This window comes from Microtus oregoni, unplaced genomic scaffold (assembly GCF_018167655.1).
Source record: "Microtus oregoni isolate MIOR12 unplaced genomic scaffold, Mior012 000057F_ref0000458, whole genome shotgun sequence".
NCBI lineage: Eukaryota > Metazoa > Chordata > Mammalia > Rodentia > Cricetidae > Microtus > Microtus oregoni.
Window position 1 is genome coordinate 60869 of NW_024543833.1, and position 15638 is coordinate 76506.

General features: G+C 44.4%; 1 pseudogene; it reads left to right on the plus strand.

The window, feature by feature from the left end:
• The first annotated feature begins 6239 nt into the window (after positions 1-6239).
• Positions 6240-10311, plus strand: LOC121438766 (annotated as a pseudogene).
• The last annotated feature ends 5327 nt before the right edge of the window (positions 10312-15638 follow it).

Sequence of the window (15638 nt, forward strand, 5' to 3'; positions counted from 1 at the left end):
CAGTTTCTCTGGGCTTTTATTTTGTGCAGCCCAACCACAATCTGCGATTATGTAAGTGGCATTCCACGCACGTGTTCAAGGAGTGTGTGACAAGGGTGTGCCGTTCTTATGCCTCTTGACATTTGTGCTAACAAGTCAGGCCTGCGAGGGGCTGCTCTCGGCTTGGGGACAGTGTTTGTGATGAAAGCGTCTGTTACCATGTGAGCCAATTGCTCTGGTGATAGCCCCATAATCTACGGCTCAGCTAACCACCACAGAGTTCACTGCAGGTGCTGCGCTTCACATCAGCCGGCTTGATTTTTAATCACTTCGAATTGTGTGCTGGAGCTATAATGTCTACTCCTCATGCATTTCCATTGTGACTTATGGGTTATGTGTAAGTCACTGGTAATCCTAAACCTTCCTGCCGTGGCATCTCCAACCCCAGAAGCTCCTCACCTTCCAGCAGTCAATCACTGCATCAGAAAGCAGAAAGGTTCTGGCCCGCCTCAAGTTTGCCATGTTCTCATAGCTAGCCAGGCACAACTCACAGTGGGATACGGTCATCTGGGTCCCACTTAGATGACATGGCAGCTTAACTGAATCCCACATCTCCTTCATTCATCCTAAAGGCTGGGTTCTGGGAAAGAAACATGGAATCCAGTTCTACTCTTTAGAGAAAGAGCACTGGTGAACAGGGCTAAGAGAATAAATAGTTTGGGTTCTTATCAAGTTTAGTGCTCCTTCAGTACCTACAAAGGGACAGGTGGCCCACTAGGACCATTCACTTATAAAGCACCAATGAAGGCCTCCCAATCCCCCTATACAGCTACTCTATATGAGTCATTTAGCCACCACCCTAAGTTCTAAAGCTCCATGTATTCTGTGGACATGGCTGGCATGACCCCTACATACAGTTATTAGTTTGTATTAAAAAGAGATTAAAGTCTAGTGAGGAAGTCAGACAATCCTTACATGCTGAGTAACTGGGAGTGATCAGGAGGGTGGCTGGTAGGATGGACCACAGGAAGGTGTCTAGAAGTATTTGGGGGCTGCAATGGCATGGGAACGGATAGTCAATCTGATGAAAACAATGCGACTAGGTGTTCCCGGTAGAGGCTGTAGCATGAGTAAAGGTTCCAGTGGTAGCTGTGGCTTGCTGGCTCCATGGTTCTTAGAGATGAAGGTGGTGTGTGGCCCAGAGGCAGAGCCTTGCAAGTTGGGACTCCATCCATGGACTATGTCAAAACTGTATCATAGCTAATCCATCTGCAAACTGAGGGGGCAGCATTGAGAGAGCAGTGCTGCTGAGGCATAAGACTTCTACTGGCTGCAGGCATCAGATCCCACTCCCTATCAGCAGGCAGTCCGGGCCAGGGTAAGACTTCGTTCTTTGCTCCCATGGAAGCAGAAAAAGAGTGTAAAATATGATCACTGCTTTGTAAAAGCTGTCACCATATTAAGTGGCTCATCACTCAGTTCACTTGAGAGTCATAGAAGTGGGTTAAGCATGTCTAGGGATGCCTGCTACAAAATCATGCAGTTGCTAGAGCTTGTGTCTGGTGTGCACTGTCCCTGCCTTCTGGGGCCCTCTGTCCTCCAGGTTCCTGGTATAAGTCCATGCTCTGCCCTGCTTCTCCCACCTCTCCTCTTGAGAGAGGCTTTAAGAACTGTCCTCTAAACCTTTGATGGAGACTGACCCTGGAGTGTCATCGATACTGTGTCTCTCCCCAATTGTGCTCCCAGCACTGGAAAGGAAGATACAGCTACTGTCATCACATCCTCACACATTTTCAATTCGGTCTTCTGGGGCTGGGTTTCCTCAGGAGCATCTACTTGATTTTTAACAGAATTGTTGGGGATAAGATGTTGTAGGAAATTTTCTTCCTCCAACTAGCCAATACTTAAGGCTGATGCTCTGCCTGAGACCCTGGAAGGGGATCATTGTCCACAACACATGCAGTCATCAGTTTGACAGTCTGGCTTTGCTATGATATGAGTTTAGCCTAATTATCATTCTCACAGGCCAAGTGTACAAAGAAGAACACCAGCATCTAACAAGATTTCTGAAAGACCAGATGGTAATTGTCACAGGCTTCATGAAACAGTTTCTGTGGCCAGTGTTCCACTAAGTCATCATAATGTGGAAGCACGGCTGAGCCACGAGCTGTGTTACTGACTCCACTCCACGCTGGAATATGCAGAACTTCTGCACACAGTCCCAGCCCACTGACCTGAATAACACAGAAGGCCTTCCCTTGTGTTTAGACACTGTCTCCACAAAGGCTTAATAACTTACAAGAACCTCTTATCCACCGCCAATACATTAGATTTATTTACCCTTGAATTGAACCTGGAACTCACAGTGTGACATTTATATGCACAAATGACCCTGACTGTGGCCTACAGTCTCATACATACTTGTCTCTGGTCACTATGGTTCACAGAGCAACCATTCAATAGGTTGTTTGTACGATTCCACCTTTCTGCCTGGAGACAACAGATTCTTAGGTCCTTAAAATCAGTGTCAGCAGAGCAGGAGCCACAGAGATACCAATGAGCACATCAGCTGTGGGGTACACTTGGGATTCTCTACAGGGGAAGCAGACTGAGAGGGTGCTAAGAGCCTGGGAGACCCTTGCTTGCATGGTTGTGACCATCAAGTTCACATAAGTAACGAGTTGGGTCAACCTCCTTCCAAGGGTGGAGTCAGGTTCTTTGTTGTGACTGAATGCCCTGACATCTGACTGTGAAGGCTGTGACAAGGTTGAAGGAAGTGACTGGCGGTGTCCCAGAGCCGGGGCAGCACTAAAAACTGTAGAACATGGATAAAGTGTTTGTCAGGACCGAATGTGAAACCGTGAGAGTGCTGTGTAGGGGGACTCTTTCCTGGTGAGCCAGTCTTTACTGCGACCTTAGATGGGGAAGTCATTTCACAGTGCAAATGTGTGACACTAATCAGTGCCTTCCTTGCCAGCTTCACATTCAAGCTCCCAGAACTTCGACTCTTCCATGTCCTCTCCAGCCTCCACCACAGCTGCTTCTCTACCACCCCAACTTCGCTGCTGTGAGTCTCCCCACCCATCTCCTTAGCCAGGTCAGAAGCCAGCCATCTGAATGACAGTTAACACTGGATCTGAGGAACTCGGGGATTTTACCTGAATGCCTTCAGATTCTTACGGGATATCATTTGCATAGGTGCAAATAAGAGCTCTGTAGTTGTGTGTAAACTTTAAAATACTTTAGGATCCAGTGATTGGATGCTGCAAAAGTTCTTTTCTTTGTAAGCTTTGTAAAAAGTAGGACATATGCTCCAAAGAGTACATCAACCATAGTACACAGCTCTCTGAATAATCACAACACAATGTGATGGCAATGTGAGAAAAAAAACAATGAAGGAAAGAAACCATTAGTCCCTAGAGCCCCTCATGTTCCCTCAGGTTCAGGTGCCATCTCGAACCCTGTCATCTTCACTACTCTTCCCAGCCCCGTCTCCTCTGTGGTGCACCTCACAGGATCCTGGGCCAGTTCGAGATTAGCACAGTAGAAGGAACATGTACTTTGGAGCCTATCACCTCTACCACTCGCTAGTGTTGTGGCTCTGGTAAGACATACCATCTCCCTAAGAGTGTCCTGGGGACCCAGTGTGCTGTCCACTTTCCACAGGACAGAGGGGTGGGGCTGGTGCTCAGCATGAAGCCACTAAATCTTCACAATCAGGCTCTTTGTGGGCCTCTACAGTCCTGTGTGGAGAGTCACTGTGTCTGGTTCACAGGTTGCCTCTGTGATTGTCAGGAGAGATGACCAGTCCAGTCAGGGCAGACTGGAAACTGTTTCTCAGCTCCAAGGCTGACCAGTGTGACCCAGAGGTGATGAGATCCAGGAGGGGATTCAAACTTACCCACAGTCCCATGGACATCTGAATGCAACTTTGGGTCAGAGTGCTGGTCCTTTTAAGAGATTATCTTCACTAATATTTATCTCAGCCTTGCCAGGATGTTTCCTAAACGGACACATAAATGCCAGCCTTATGACACTTGCTAATAAAAACCAAATCCTTTGGCTTGAGTTGCAGTGGTGCCTAATAATAGCTGCAGAGGCAGATGAGTGGCCATGCGAAGAATATGTGGGACTCTCAGAGCCAAGAGACCATAGGGCAGTCAGAGCCATGACAGCATCAGCAGTCAGGGCGAGGGCCAGTCTGGTCTATGATTGTGAGCAGGGCGAGGACCAGTCTGGTCTATGACTGTGAGCAGTATTTGTGGGAGGTGGAGGGGAGAGCAGAAAACCAGTCAGCCCCATGCTGGTCACATCAACAAAACCAGGGAAGGCCATGCATGCTGTCACACAATAAATATACTGGACAGCGACTCTGGAGCATGCACATACTGCTGTGTGCTGAGGGCTCAGAGGAAAGTTCCTTACCCCTTCCCAGGATGTTCAGATACTTGTTCAGATGGAGAGCAGGTACCTTCTTGTGTTAGAAATACAAACCAATCATTTACTAACTCTGGGCAGCGGCCTGAGAAATGAATGTATCGCGAACACCTGGTTGGTTCTTGCTGTCTTTATGGGAGTCTGACAAGGAGGAGGGAGGCACCTCTGAGTCTGCTTGTCCACCTAGCAGCCTCTTCAGCTGCCACAGCATCCTTGTCCCATCACAGCTCCAGGTCTTGTCTATGAGCTGTGAAGCGTTCACCACTGAGTCCAGGTTTCCCTCCCTAGGTGCATGAAATGGGCACGAGAATCCGGTGAACAAAGAGCTGGACTGGATCTGACACACGAAGACTCCAACACCATCTCTGCTCTAGGACTCTGACAGCCACACAGTGGAGGAAAGGGGAAGAAAGAGCACAAAGATGAGCTCCCCCTGCCAGTCTTCCCTCCTGTTCAGGAGCCTCTCATCCAATATCTTCCTTTCAGCTCACCCCAGAGTTCGGGCACATGGCCACAGTCTGATTTAGCTCACTTTAAAGAAAAGCAGAGCCAGGCGGTGGTGGCACACGCCTTTAATCCCAGCACTCGGGAGGCAGAGGCAGGCGGATCTCTGTGAGTTGGAGGCCAGCCTGGTCTACAAGAGCTAGTTCCAGGACAAGAACCAAAAAAGCTCGAAAAAATAAATAAATAAAATAAATAAAAGAAAAGAAAAAAGAAAAGCAGACGCTGCCCTGAGCACTGAATTGACGTGGCCGGTCTACATCCAGGATGACTTCCCCAGGAGCTCCTGCGCTGCTCCCAGCTAGAGACAGACGACCCCAAGTCCTCAGCACTCTTGGCATGCTACATAGCTATCTATCCAGGTATCAATTTCCCGCCCTGATGTTCTGGGAAGGCAGAAGCAGGCTGCTTCCATACTAACACAGAACCAGCATGCAATCAGCAAAACAGACCTGAGAACTAAGACACTCACACTATAGCTTCACACATTCTCAAGAAAACCAGGTTCTAAACCAGAGCCTTCTCTAGGGGAACTCAAGGCCCCAGCCAAGAAGGCATCCTGTCACCGTAGCCGTCCCCTCCTTTCCTCAGATGGGGTCTGAACGAATATTTTCCCTTGCGGAAAGTTCAGGGTCCCCCTTTGGTGACAGGCCAGTCACCATATTTAGTCCCTATGGTTGCAGGAGTGCCAACAGCACAGTCCACCTCTAATACAGAGAATTACTCTGTGGGGGAATGTCGGCACTTCCTGAGCTGAGGAGACAGCATCTATATTCTTACTATCCCCTTGCGTTCCTGGCTGTTGCCTAGATCTGCAGGTCCCTGACTAAGGTAGGAAGGTGATTAGTAAGCACTGGGGTGGAGGTGGGGGGGTGGGCGGAAAAGTAAGTATTCAAAGTCCACCCAAGCCTTCTACACAGTCTCTGGTACCACCATGCCCGAGGCTGTCCACCCTGACCCCCAGCGAGGCCTTGGGTCAGGAAAGCACTAAGAGCTGTGTGTGAAAAATCAGACTTGTGGGTTGCTATAAAAAGGAGCAAAATCGCAGATGTGCCTTTTCGTGTGTCTTTTGCTCCATCTCATTGAGCACACACATCTTACAGCAGCTACCCTCTCACTCTTACAGTCACTCCCTCCCTCCAAGGTGCTTGATTAAAATAACTCTTCTCAGGGTCAGTCTTGCTGCCGTGCAGAGAGGGAAACTGCTCCAGGACTAGGGCTGAGCCCAGATGAAACATCTAGCTTGGCTCCTGCCATGTCCTGCCCACTCTCGAGAAGTCAGAGGTAACAGAGTGAGGAGACCTGGGTACCCCACCCAGGTGATGTCGGACAAACATGAGAACAAGGTAAGCTATGAGAGCAAGAGAAAATGCATGGAGAAAGCCCCTAACCAAAGACAGAACCTAGATTCTGTTGGGCAAGTTGTCAGTGCGCTGTGTAACATGGGAAAGTTGTTTCCCTCTCTGAGCCTCAGGTCACTTCATCTATAAAGTAGGGTATTTGAGGGCCTTTCCAGTGCTGGGCTAAGCCACTTCCATGTTCATCACTGTTCGAAATCACCTTCCTTCACCTCCCACAGCAACTTAGTTTGGCTTGCCCTTGACTTAGGTATCTGTGTATCGACCTGATATTTGGCCTCATCTAAGAACTCTGCATTTCTTCAAGCCTCCAGGGCCAATACCTGCCCTGAAGTTTGTTCTCCATCCTGCCTCCAAGATCTCAATGCCAATCTCATGTCCTATTTAAATCCTTCATTGTGGAACTGGAGAAACGGTTCAGCAGGTAAGAGTGGGTACTCATCTCGTAGAGAACTTGAGATCTGTCCCCAGCACTCATTCTAGCAGCTCATAACCACTTTTAACTCCACTGCAAGGGACCCCAGGGTCTCTTCTGGATTCCCCATTTGCTGCACTTACATGTACACACACACACACACACACACACACACACACGCACACTTCTACCTATTAACTCTCTTTATCTGAGAACCCTAACACACTGTACTTGATTGAGTGGCTGAAGAGTCTGCGATGCTCACCTGTCTTTCTTGCGTTTTCCTTTGTGAAGATTCTGTTTAAGAAGTTTGTCTATCTCTCGATGCCACTATTTAACTTTTATTATCGATTTGTAGTCGTGGATAGATGACAGATGATAAAAAGATGGGCATAGAGACAGATACTTGACAGATGACATACATTAGATAGGTAATAAACTGCTGATAGCTAATTGATCATTTGGACCACTTTTGTCAAATACATGTGATGCATGTAATTTTCCCCCAGAATGTGGTTCATAGTTTCATTTTAAATGTTTATTATCTGAAAATTTTCATTTTGATAAAGTCAAGTCTATTTTTGTTGTTGTTGTTCCTTGGGACTTTTGAGTTCTAAGAAATCGCCTACAAAATTGCAAAAACATCTGCTAGAATTTTCTTTGTTGAGCTTAAGGCTTACCTTTTGTAGATACAAGATGCAGCTCAAGTTATGTTCATGAATGGTGTGAGGCAGGAGTTGGATCTCACATCTGTCCCTTAAGAATTTCCAACTTATCCCAACATTATTTACTAAAAAACATCCTTCCCACACTAAATTGGCACTTTTATTTAAAAAAGCAAGTTTGCTACCTATATGGGTTTATTTCTGATTGATGTTTTATTCCATTTGTCTATTCAACTACAGATATGCAATAAATAGTTTCTCAACATAGCTTTCTAGCGTGCCTTGAAATTTGGAGGTATATATTCTCCAACTTTAGTCTTTAAGATTATTTTGGAGTCACTTATCGATTTATAGTCTGATAAAATTCTAGGAATGCCATCTATCAATGTCAAATCTTGTACATGTTAAATCTTTAAAACTATGAACATCTATCTACCTACCTATCTATCTTCTATTTCTCTATTTATTCATATCTAATTCAGTTTTTCTCAATTAGTGGCTTATTTATTTATTCTTTCATCTGTAGACTGGGTTTTCTGTATCTCATGCTGGCTTCAAACCTGATATGTAGGTGAAGGCGACCTTGGCTTTCTGATTCTCCTGCTTCAATCTCCTACATGCTGAGATCACAGGCTTTCACAACCACAGTTGATTTGTGCTCCCCCAACAGTGCTAGGAACAAACCCAGGACTTCATGCATGTTAGGCAAGCACTCTATCAACTGAACTACATCCCTGGCCTAATTTTTTGAACACTTTGTAGGGGTTCCAACATATTCCACACTCAGTTTTCCTATCACAAACAGCTTGCATTCATATCTTGTATCTGTCAAAACGAATGAGCCAATGCTAACACACTCTGTCATGGCCAGGATTTGATCAACATTGACCTCAAATTCTGGTAACTCATGTAAGATAAACTAATCATCATGTCTCCTCAAGAGTCTCTTGACTTTCCTTGTTGAATGGCTTCAAAAGCCTGGAGAAGCACTGGGCAGGCATTTTGCAGAATGCCTGTCAATGAAGACTTCGCTGATGCTTTTTGTCATGGTTCTGCAGGAAGTTTAGGGGGATAAGGTACTGCTTTTATCACATCAAGGGCATGTAATGTCAACATTACTAATTACTGTTAATTTTGATCTTGACCACCTGGATAACACTTTCCTCTATAGACTACTTTCTTCCTGCCCTTTTCATACTATATTGAGAAGGAAAGGTCTCTATGCACAATATTCTTTAAAAATCTGTACGTTCCATGCCTTTCAGGGTTTTATAACTACATAAACTATCTTGAAGTCTGCATAAAAGAACTGTCTCTTGCCTTCCAGTTACTGACTCATTTAGTCATTTGTGTAACTCAATATGGACTCCCAGTCTTTAGAAAAGTTGAGTTATAGTTGGGCAAGCCCTTAATCCCAACACTCAGGAAGGACAGGCAGGCGAATCTCTGTGAGTTCGAGGCCAGCCTGGTCTACAAAGCAAGTTCCAGGACAGCCAGAACTGTTACAAAGAGAAACCCTGTCTCAAAAAGAACCCCCCTGCAAAAAAAAAAAAAACCAACAAAACAAAAAGGTTGAGTGATGTGGGATTCCCCACTGTATGCTGTGATTACCATTAATATAAATAGAGAAACTGGCTTGAGCCTATAGCAGGGAGAACACAGGTAGGTGGGGAAAACTAAACAGAATGCTAGGAGAAAGAAGGTGGAGTCAAAGAATGAAGTCATGTAGCCCCACTGGAGGTAGATGTCAGAACTTTACCTGGTAAGCCACAGCCTTGTGGCGATACACAGATTAATAGAAATGGGTTAAATTAAGATGTAAGAGTTAGCCAATAAGATCACCATTTCAAACTGAGGTCAAGGAAAGAGCCAGTGGCTGGCTGCTTTGCTTTTCAGATCTTCAGGATGAACCAACCCCAATTTCTCTGAGTTTTTATTTTCACTTGGGGGATGGGAATTCACCTGGGGGGTCATTAGGGGCTCTCTACCTCCCTTCCCCCTGACCACTCAAGTGGGCTCCAGGTCTGGCCTGACAATGTTCATCATCGTTGGCTCCTCTGTTGAAAGCTTTCACTGAACCCCAGTGCCATCCCTTCTGCTCCCTTGCAGCTTCACTGTCGGAATTTCTTTAGGGATGACCTCCATGACATCAAGAATGACTTCCAGATTTGGAGGGTGGTATGCAAAAGATATTCTTCGATTTACATTTTATGCAGTAGTTTTCTGATTTTTAACTTCAGAATATTTGAAAGAAGACATGGAAGTTGGATATTTGCATCCTTCTGCCTGGGCTCCTGGTTCTTAATCAGTCTTGTTTGCCTGTATCCTTGTGGGAGCCATGTAGTATTCATTTGGGGGTCATGTGGCCAACAATTTGCCTTCTGGATTGTTGGCCCTTGTGTTTGCTGTTTGTACCCTTTTATTGCTCCATCCCATGAGTCCCAAGTGGCACAAATTCTGGGGAAGTTGTCAATAGCAATCAAGACATTGATTTACATACTGGGACTACAACTTTTCATCTCTGGTTCCTTCATCTGGATTGTAGCTGTAAGCGGACTAATTTCTGGCAGTGGTAAAACCACAAAATGTTCCAGGCTTACCAGGTGCTCTGCATCCACAGTAGGATAGTCCAGTTCTTCTCTCAAGATCTTGGGGCTATCCTGTCATCTTAAGAACCCACTGGCAAGAGCATAACCAGGAGCTGAAACTCTCAGTTTGCACAACTGAGGTGACAGCAGTAGGGAGGAATGATCATTGAAATCAGCTTTTCATCTTGGTATAAACTATCAATATGGCCTCAATCTGAACATTGGGCATCTCCTCTCCAGAGAGTTTCTGAGGAGCAGGCTGTTCAGTGCATGGATATGGGGTTTTCTAGAATGCCACAGAGGCCCTGAGGGCCTCAAGCAATGAGCTCAATGTGGTCACAGCCTACTGCTGCAGCAATGACATTTAGCCCAGCTGTTAAATGAGAGTAGTGTGTCTCTGCCACCACATCAGCCCAAGGACCACGTGAGCTTCAACATGAATGATCTGGAGAGGAGGTTGGTCCCCACCATACACTGACCTTAACTCCAAGATAGAGACACATTCAGGGAAGTAGAGGCAGGTGGTAGTCCACTGTGAGCAAAATCAGCTATAGAAGGAATAGATCATTTCCTATAAGCAAACTATACATGTTGTGTTCTGCAAAATGAGCAGAAATGTTAAACTGATTTGGTATAACACACCAAATTAGGTGTGCTATACTTACAATAATGTTTTTTACGTGGTTTTGGTTGTTCTGTTTTGTCAAATAAATAAAGAAAAAAACCCAGGATGGATAGAACCTGAGGTTGAGCACCAGCTTTCCAAGGTGTCCACATGTACATGTGCAGCCACACAAACACATGCACACAGATTATTTAAGGAACACATTCTATTGCACCCCAAATTACACATGGCCTTTGGCATACCCTTTACTCCCTTAGCTTCTGGGCCACGGCTGGTTTTCCTGAATGACATTATTGGCATTATTTACTAGGAGATTTTTGAGGTTAGCTTCTTTCACGTAACGCCTCTGAGGTTGACACCTGTTACTGTGCATATAAACACCAGTTCCTTTCCTTTCCTAGGATGCCTATGCGCCACTGCTTACTTATTTGTGCCTTGTTTCCAGTGAGGAACAATTGTTAACAAAATGCTCTAGGTGTATGCATACACATTTCCACAGCAGAAGTGCTCCTTTCTTCGAGCTAACCACCTCGGATGGAGCTGCTACCCTACTCTAAGTGCAGTACAGGCTGGGTGCTGGTCCACACCACACCTGACATAGCAGCACTCAGAGGCTCAAACAGGACTACACCTGAAGAGTGATACCCCGCCTCAAAACACCAGATTTAGATGCTTTCAAATATTTATTTTTAGGTGTGTGTATGTGTGCCTGAGTGTATGACTGTGAACCACAACATGCCTGGTGCCACAGCGATCAGACATGGCATCAGCTACCCTGGAACTTGAGTTTGAGTACTCTTAACTGCTGACCCAGCTCTCCAACCCCAACAGAAGATTCAAATACCAAAGAATAACTCAACCCTTACAGTTCTGTTTGTTTGTTTGTTTGTTTGTTTTTGAGACAGGGTTTCCCAATGTAGCCATAGTGGTCCTGGAACTCACAGAGATCTGACTGCCTTTGCATCCCAAGTGCTGGTATTAAAGGTGTGCACCACCACCACCGGGCCCCTGGCCTGTGTTTTAAGGTTCTGGTGCCACTTCACACTTACTCCAGGAACACACAAGACTTGCAGTGCCAGCCCTGCAGCTTATGGGTCACCCTTAGCCAATCCAACAGGCTAGTAGCTACATACAAATGTAGTACTCATTGTAGCGGCTTATTTCTTTGAAGGTTTTGAACATTTTAAAATTAATTAACTTCTATATTTTATGGTACTGGGAACTGGATTCAAGACCTCATGCATGCTAGGTAAGCTTTTTACCAGTGAGCAATATCCACAATTTCTCAGTGTAGTTTTAATTTGCATTTGCCTAATGAGTAACAGAGTTAGAGATACTTTTATTTTGGAGTGAACAAGTATAAATTTATTATACAGCATGATACAGAGAAGTCTATTGAGAGGTCATAGACTTTAAAATAAAAAAATAAAAACATATAACATTTACCTATTTTGGTGGATAAGTTTAATTTCTTAACCCAACTTCTTCATGAATAATCTTATAAAAATACTACCTTTTTGTTCCTAGAAGTTAACATTGTCAACTTAGTGATCATTATATATAATGCAAAGGACAAAGGTCAGCAGAAGTTATAAAGCAGAAAGACAAACATATCAGAATGTTAAAAAAGAAATCAGGTGACCAAAAGAGTGGCGAGAAGAGAGGGCACCACTGCTTTCTGTGTTCCCACTTGGTCACAGGCATCCTCACAACCTGCAAGTGATGGCATATGTCTGTAATCCATTGCTTGAGAGGTGGAGACAGGAGGATTACAAGTTCAAGTTCACCCTCAGCTACACATTAAGCTTGAGGCCAGACTAGGCTGGAGAGAGACCCTAATCTTTAAAAAACAAACAGAATATTAGATGTTAATCATACCTGCAATACCAGCACTTGAGAAACTGAAGCAGGAGAGATGAAAGTTTGAGGCCAGCCTGAGCTACAATAAAAACCTCATTTCAAATTTAGCAAGAACAAAAGGTATTGCCATAAAACTGTGTAACTTTACAGATTAATGCATCTCTTAATCATCATCACAAAAAAAAATTTTTTTTTGAGACAGGGTTTCTCTGTGACTTTGGAGCCTGTCCTGGAACTAGCTCTTGTAGACCAGGCTGGCCTCAAACTCACAGAGATCCGCCTGCCTCTGCCTCCCGAGTGCTGGGATTAAAGGCATGAACCACCACCGCCTGGCCAGAAAAATTTTTTTGCAGTATATAGTAATTAACAGAAACCCTCAGAACTAGCCAAAACGAAGAAAATAAAACCGTGGAATGTTCAGCCCTAACTAGAACATACAACACACACACACACACACACACACACACACACACACACTCCCAAGGCTTAGGGATCATATGGAAGAAGGGACTTAAGACAGTATAAGAATCAGGCCATGGATGACTTCTAGACACAGAAGAACAGTAGCACATAAGAGTTATACATATGTAAAGACCTGGGCAAGTCCAACGAAGACCCAGTCTCAGCATGGAGGGCAGAGCTGTGGATGAGGTACCAGGCCTAGCCAAGGAGCTATCCGCAATGATGGCTAGCTGCTGGAAGGGGTGGTCAGTGCTCTTTAAGAGTGCACCCCTAGTGAACTGACCATGCTCTAGTGGAAAGCAGCTCACCCAAGGATATTTGCACAGCACTAACTGGTCTTGATGGGTTTAAAAAGAAAAACATAAATTTGGGTGGGTAGGGAAAGGGTGTGGATTTAAGAAAAGTTGGGGGAATATTATTAAAACATGTTCTACAAAATTCTCAAAGAATAAAGTATTTTTAAAAATAGATTAGACTTCTCTGAGTTTCCAGGCACAGTTTCACACGGGACAACTAACTGTTCTGGGCAGCTTGTAAGCTCAGTCACTGCGGTGGGCATAAGTTTTGAGAGGATACGTGGGCAACAAGAGTGTATTGTCTCAGGTTTGGCAAGTGTGCGTTCACAGAAAAGCCAGCCCTGGCCAAGCTTTCATACTCAAAAGACATTGCTCTTTGAGTAAAGTTGGCTCATTTTAACTTCTCTTTGCCAATTTCTCCTTTTCCCTTGGATTCCCCAGTTTGAAGCTCAGCTTTTGTTTTCCCATGAGACAGTTGGTCTTGTCCTTAGCCATTTGCTGAGCTGTCATCAATGTCAAAGACTCTTCTAAGACATCAAGTTTCTAAGTCATCTAAGTTTTGCACATAGCTTCATCTGATTGTTCTATTTCCCTTTGAAGCTGGACCTAACTCCACACTGAGAGCCCCCTCTTTGTATATTCTAGTTGCTCTTCCAGAGAGTCCAAGACTAGGCTGTGTTTAACTGTATACTCGTTTCCCTTGTGGCAAGAAAGAGTTCTCTTACTTTTTTAAACCCCCAGTGTTGTTTTGGTTTTTTTTTTTTTGTTTGTTTGTTTCCTCTAGTGCTGCTTCTCTAGGAAGAATATTTCAGGTAGTCTTCAGCTTGTGTTCTCCCCAGCTCTAAACATGGAATGCTTTCTGGAAGGGTTTTTTGTTGTTGTTGATGATGATTTAAGGTTAAAATAAGCATTTGGAGTGACTGGGTCTTTAAGTATCAGGAGAGGTTGCTTCTAAGTTCACAGAGTGGCACCTGGAGACTTCACATAGCTTCCTGTTAGACTGCACATAAAGTCAGAATCCTTTATTTGGTTGAGAAGTGATTGCTAGCGTGACAGTGGATCCTTCCAGAAAAATAATTATCTGTCTGAAAAGAAAGTGTAGGAGCTGGTGCCAGAACACTCTTACCCCTGGATATATTTAGGTAGGTTTGGTAAGTGGTTTTGTTGTTTTGGTTTTTCATTTGAGATAGGATCTCATCATGTAGTCCTAGCCAATAAGCTTCGGAGACAAAGCTGACCTCAATTCAGAGACCTAGCTGCTTCTGCCTTCCAAATGCTACGATTAAAGATATGCACTCAGACTCGTTCATATCTACCCACACATTGTATCTTATATATTTTCTGGAGAAAAATAGAACTTTTATATTTTCTCCCAATTTCCAGCTCATACTTTCACTTTTCTCAAATGTCTATTAAAACAGAACTTTAAAAGCTCAGCATTTCTTCTTAGATTTTTAAGGCACTGACCTAACAAATCTTTCTGCCTAATAACAAAAACACATGCACTCCCTGCTTTGTTTTTCTTCTATGTACTTCATGATTCTACGTATTTAGGTCTATGATCCCTCTTAGAGTTTCCTCCAGCCACCTCGACAGCTAACATGCCTCAGCCTCATTTTAAGTGGGTGAAGTTTTTTTTATTAATTTATTTATTAAAGATTTCTGCCTCCTCCCCGCCACCGCCTCCCATTTCATTTCCCTCCCCCTCCCCCAATCAAGTCCCCCTCCCTCATCAGCCCAAAGAGTAGTGAGGGTTCCCTGCCCTGTGGGAAGTCCAAGGACCTCCCACCTCCTTCCAGGTCTAATAAGGTGAGCATCCAAACTGCCTAGGCTCAATGGGTGAAGTTTAAACTGCTTGCTTAGGTACACTTCCTTTTTTGTCTACTGCACCTTTTAGAGCAGTTTTCCATTCATAGTAAAACTAAGGGCCCAGTCCACATGCATGCACAGCTTCCATCACTGTCAATACTGCACCGACTCTTCTGTAGTTTGCAGTAGTTTACATGGAGTTACTACATGTAAACAGTAATTTACATGACATCACATGTTCATAGTTTACAATAGCGTTCACTCATTGTGTTACACTTTAGTGACCTTTGACAAATGTATAATGTCTCTATATCCCATCACAGCACCATACAAAATACTTTCCCTGTCTTCAAAACCCTCTATCCCCTCGTCTCCACCACTCATCTTTTCACTCTGTGAAGTTTTGCCTACTTCAGTTTGTCATGCAAATGAAACCATATGGTGTGCAGACTTTAAAGACTGTCTTAATACTTCATTTCTCTTAAATTTTATTACATTTTGAAAATTTTTGTGTGCATGGGGTTGGGGGGAAGAAGCAAACACCATGTCTTGTTTCGCATGCAGGAATCAAAGGACAACTTGAGAGAACTGGTCCTCTTTCCACCAGTGGGTCTGAGGGATCAGGCTTCAGTCATCAGGCTTG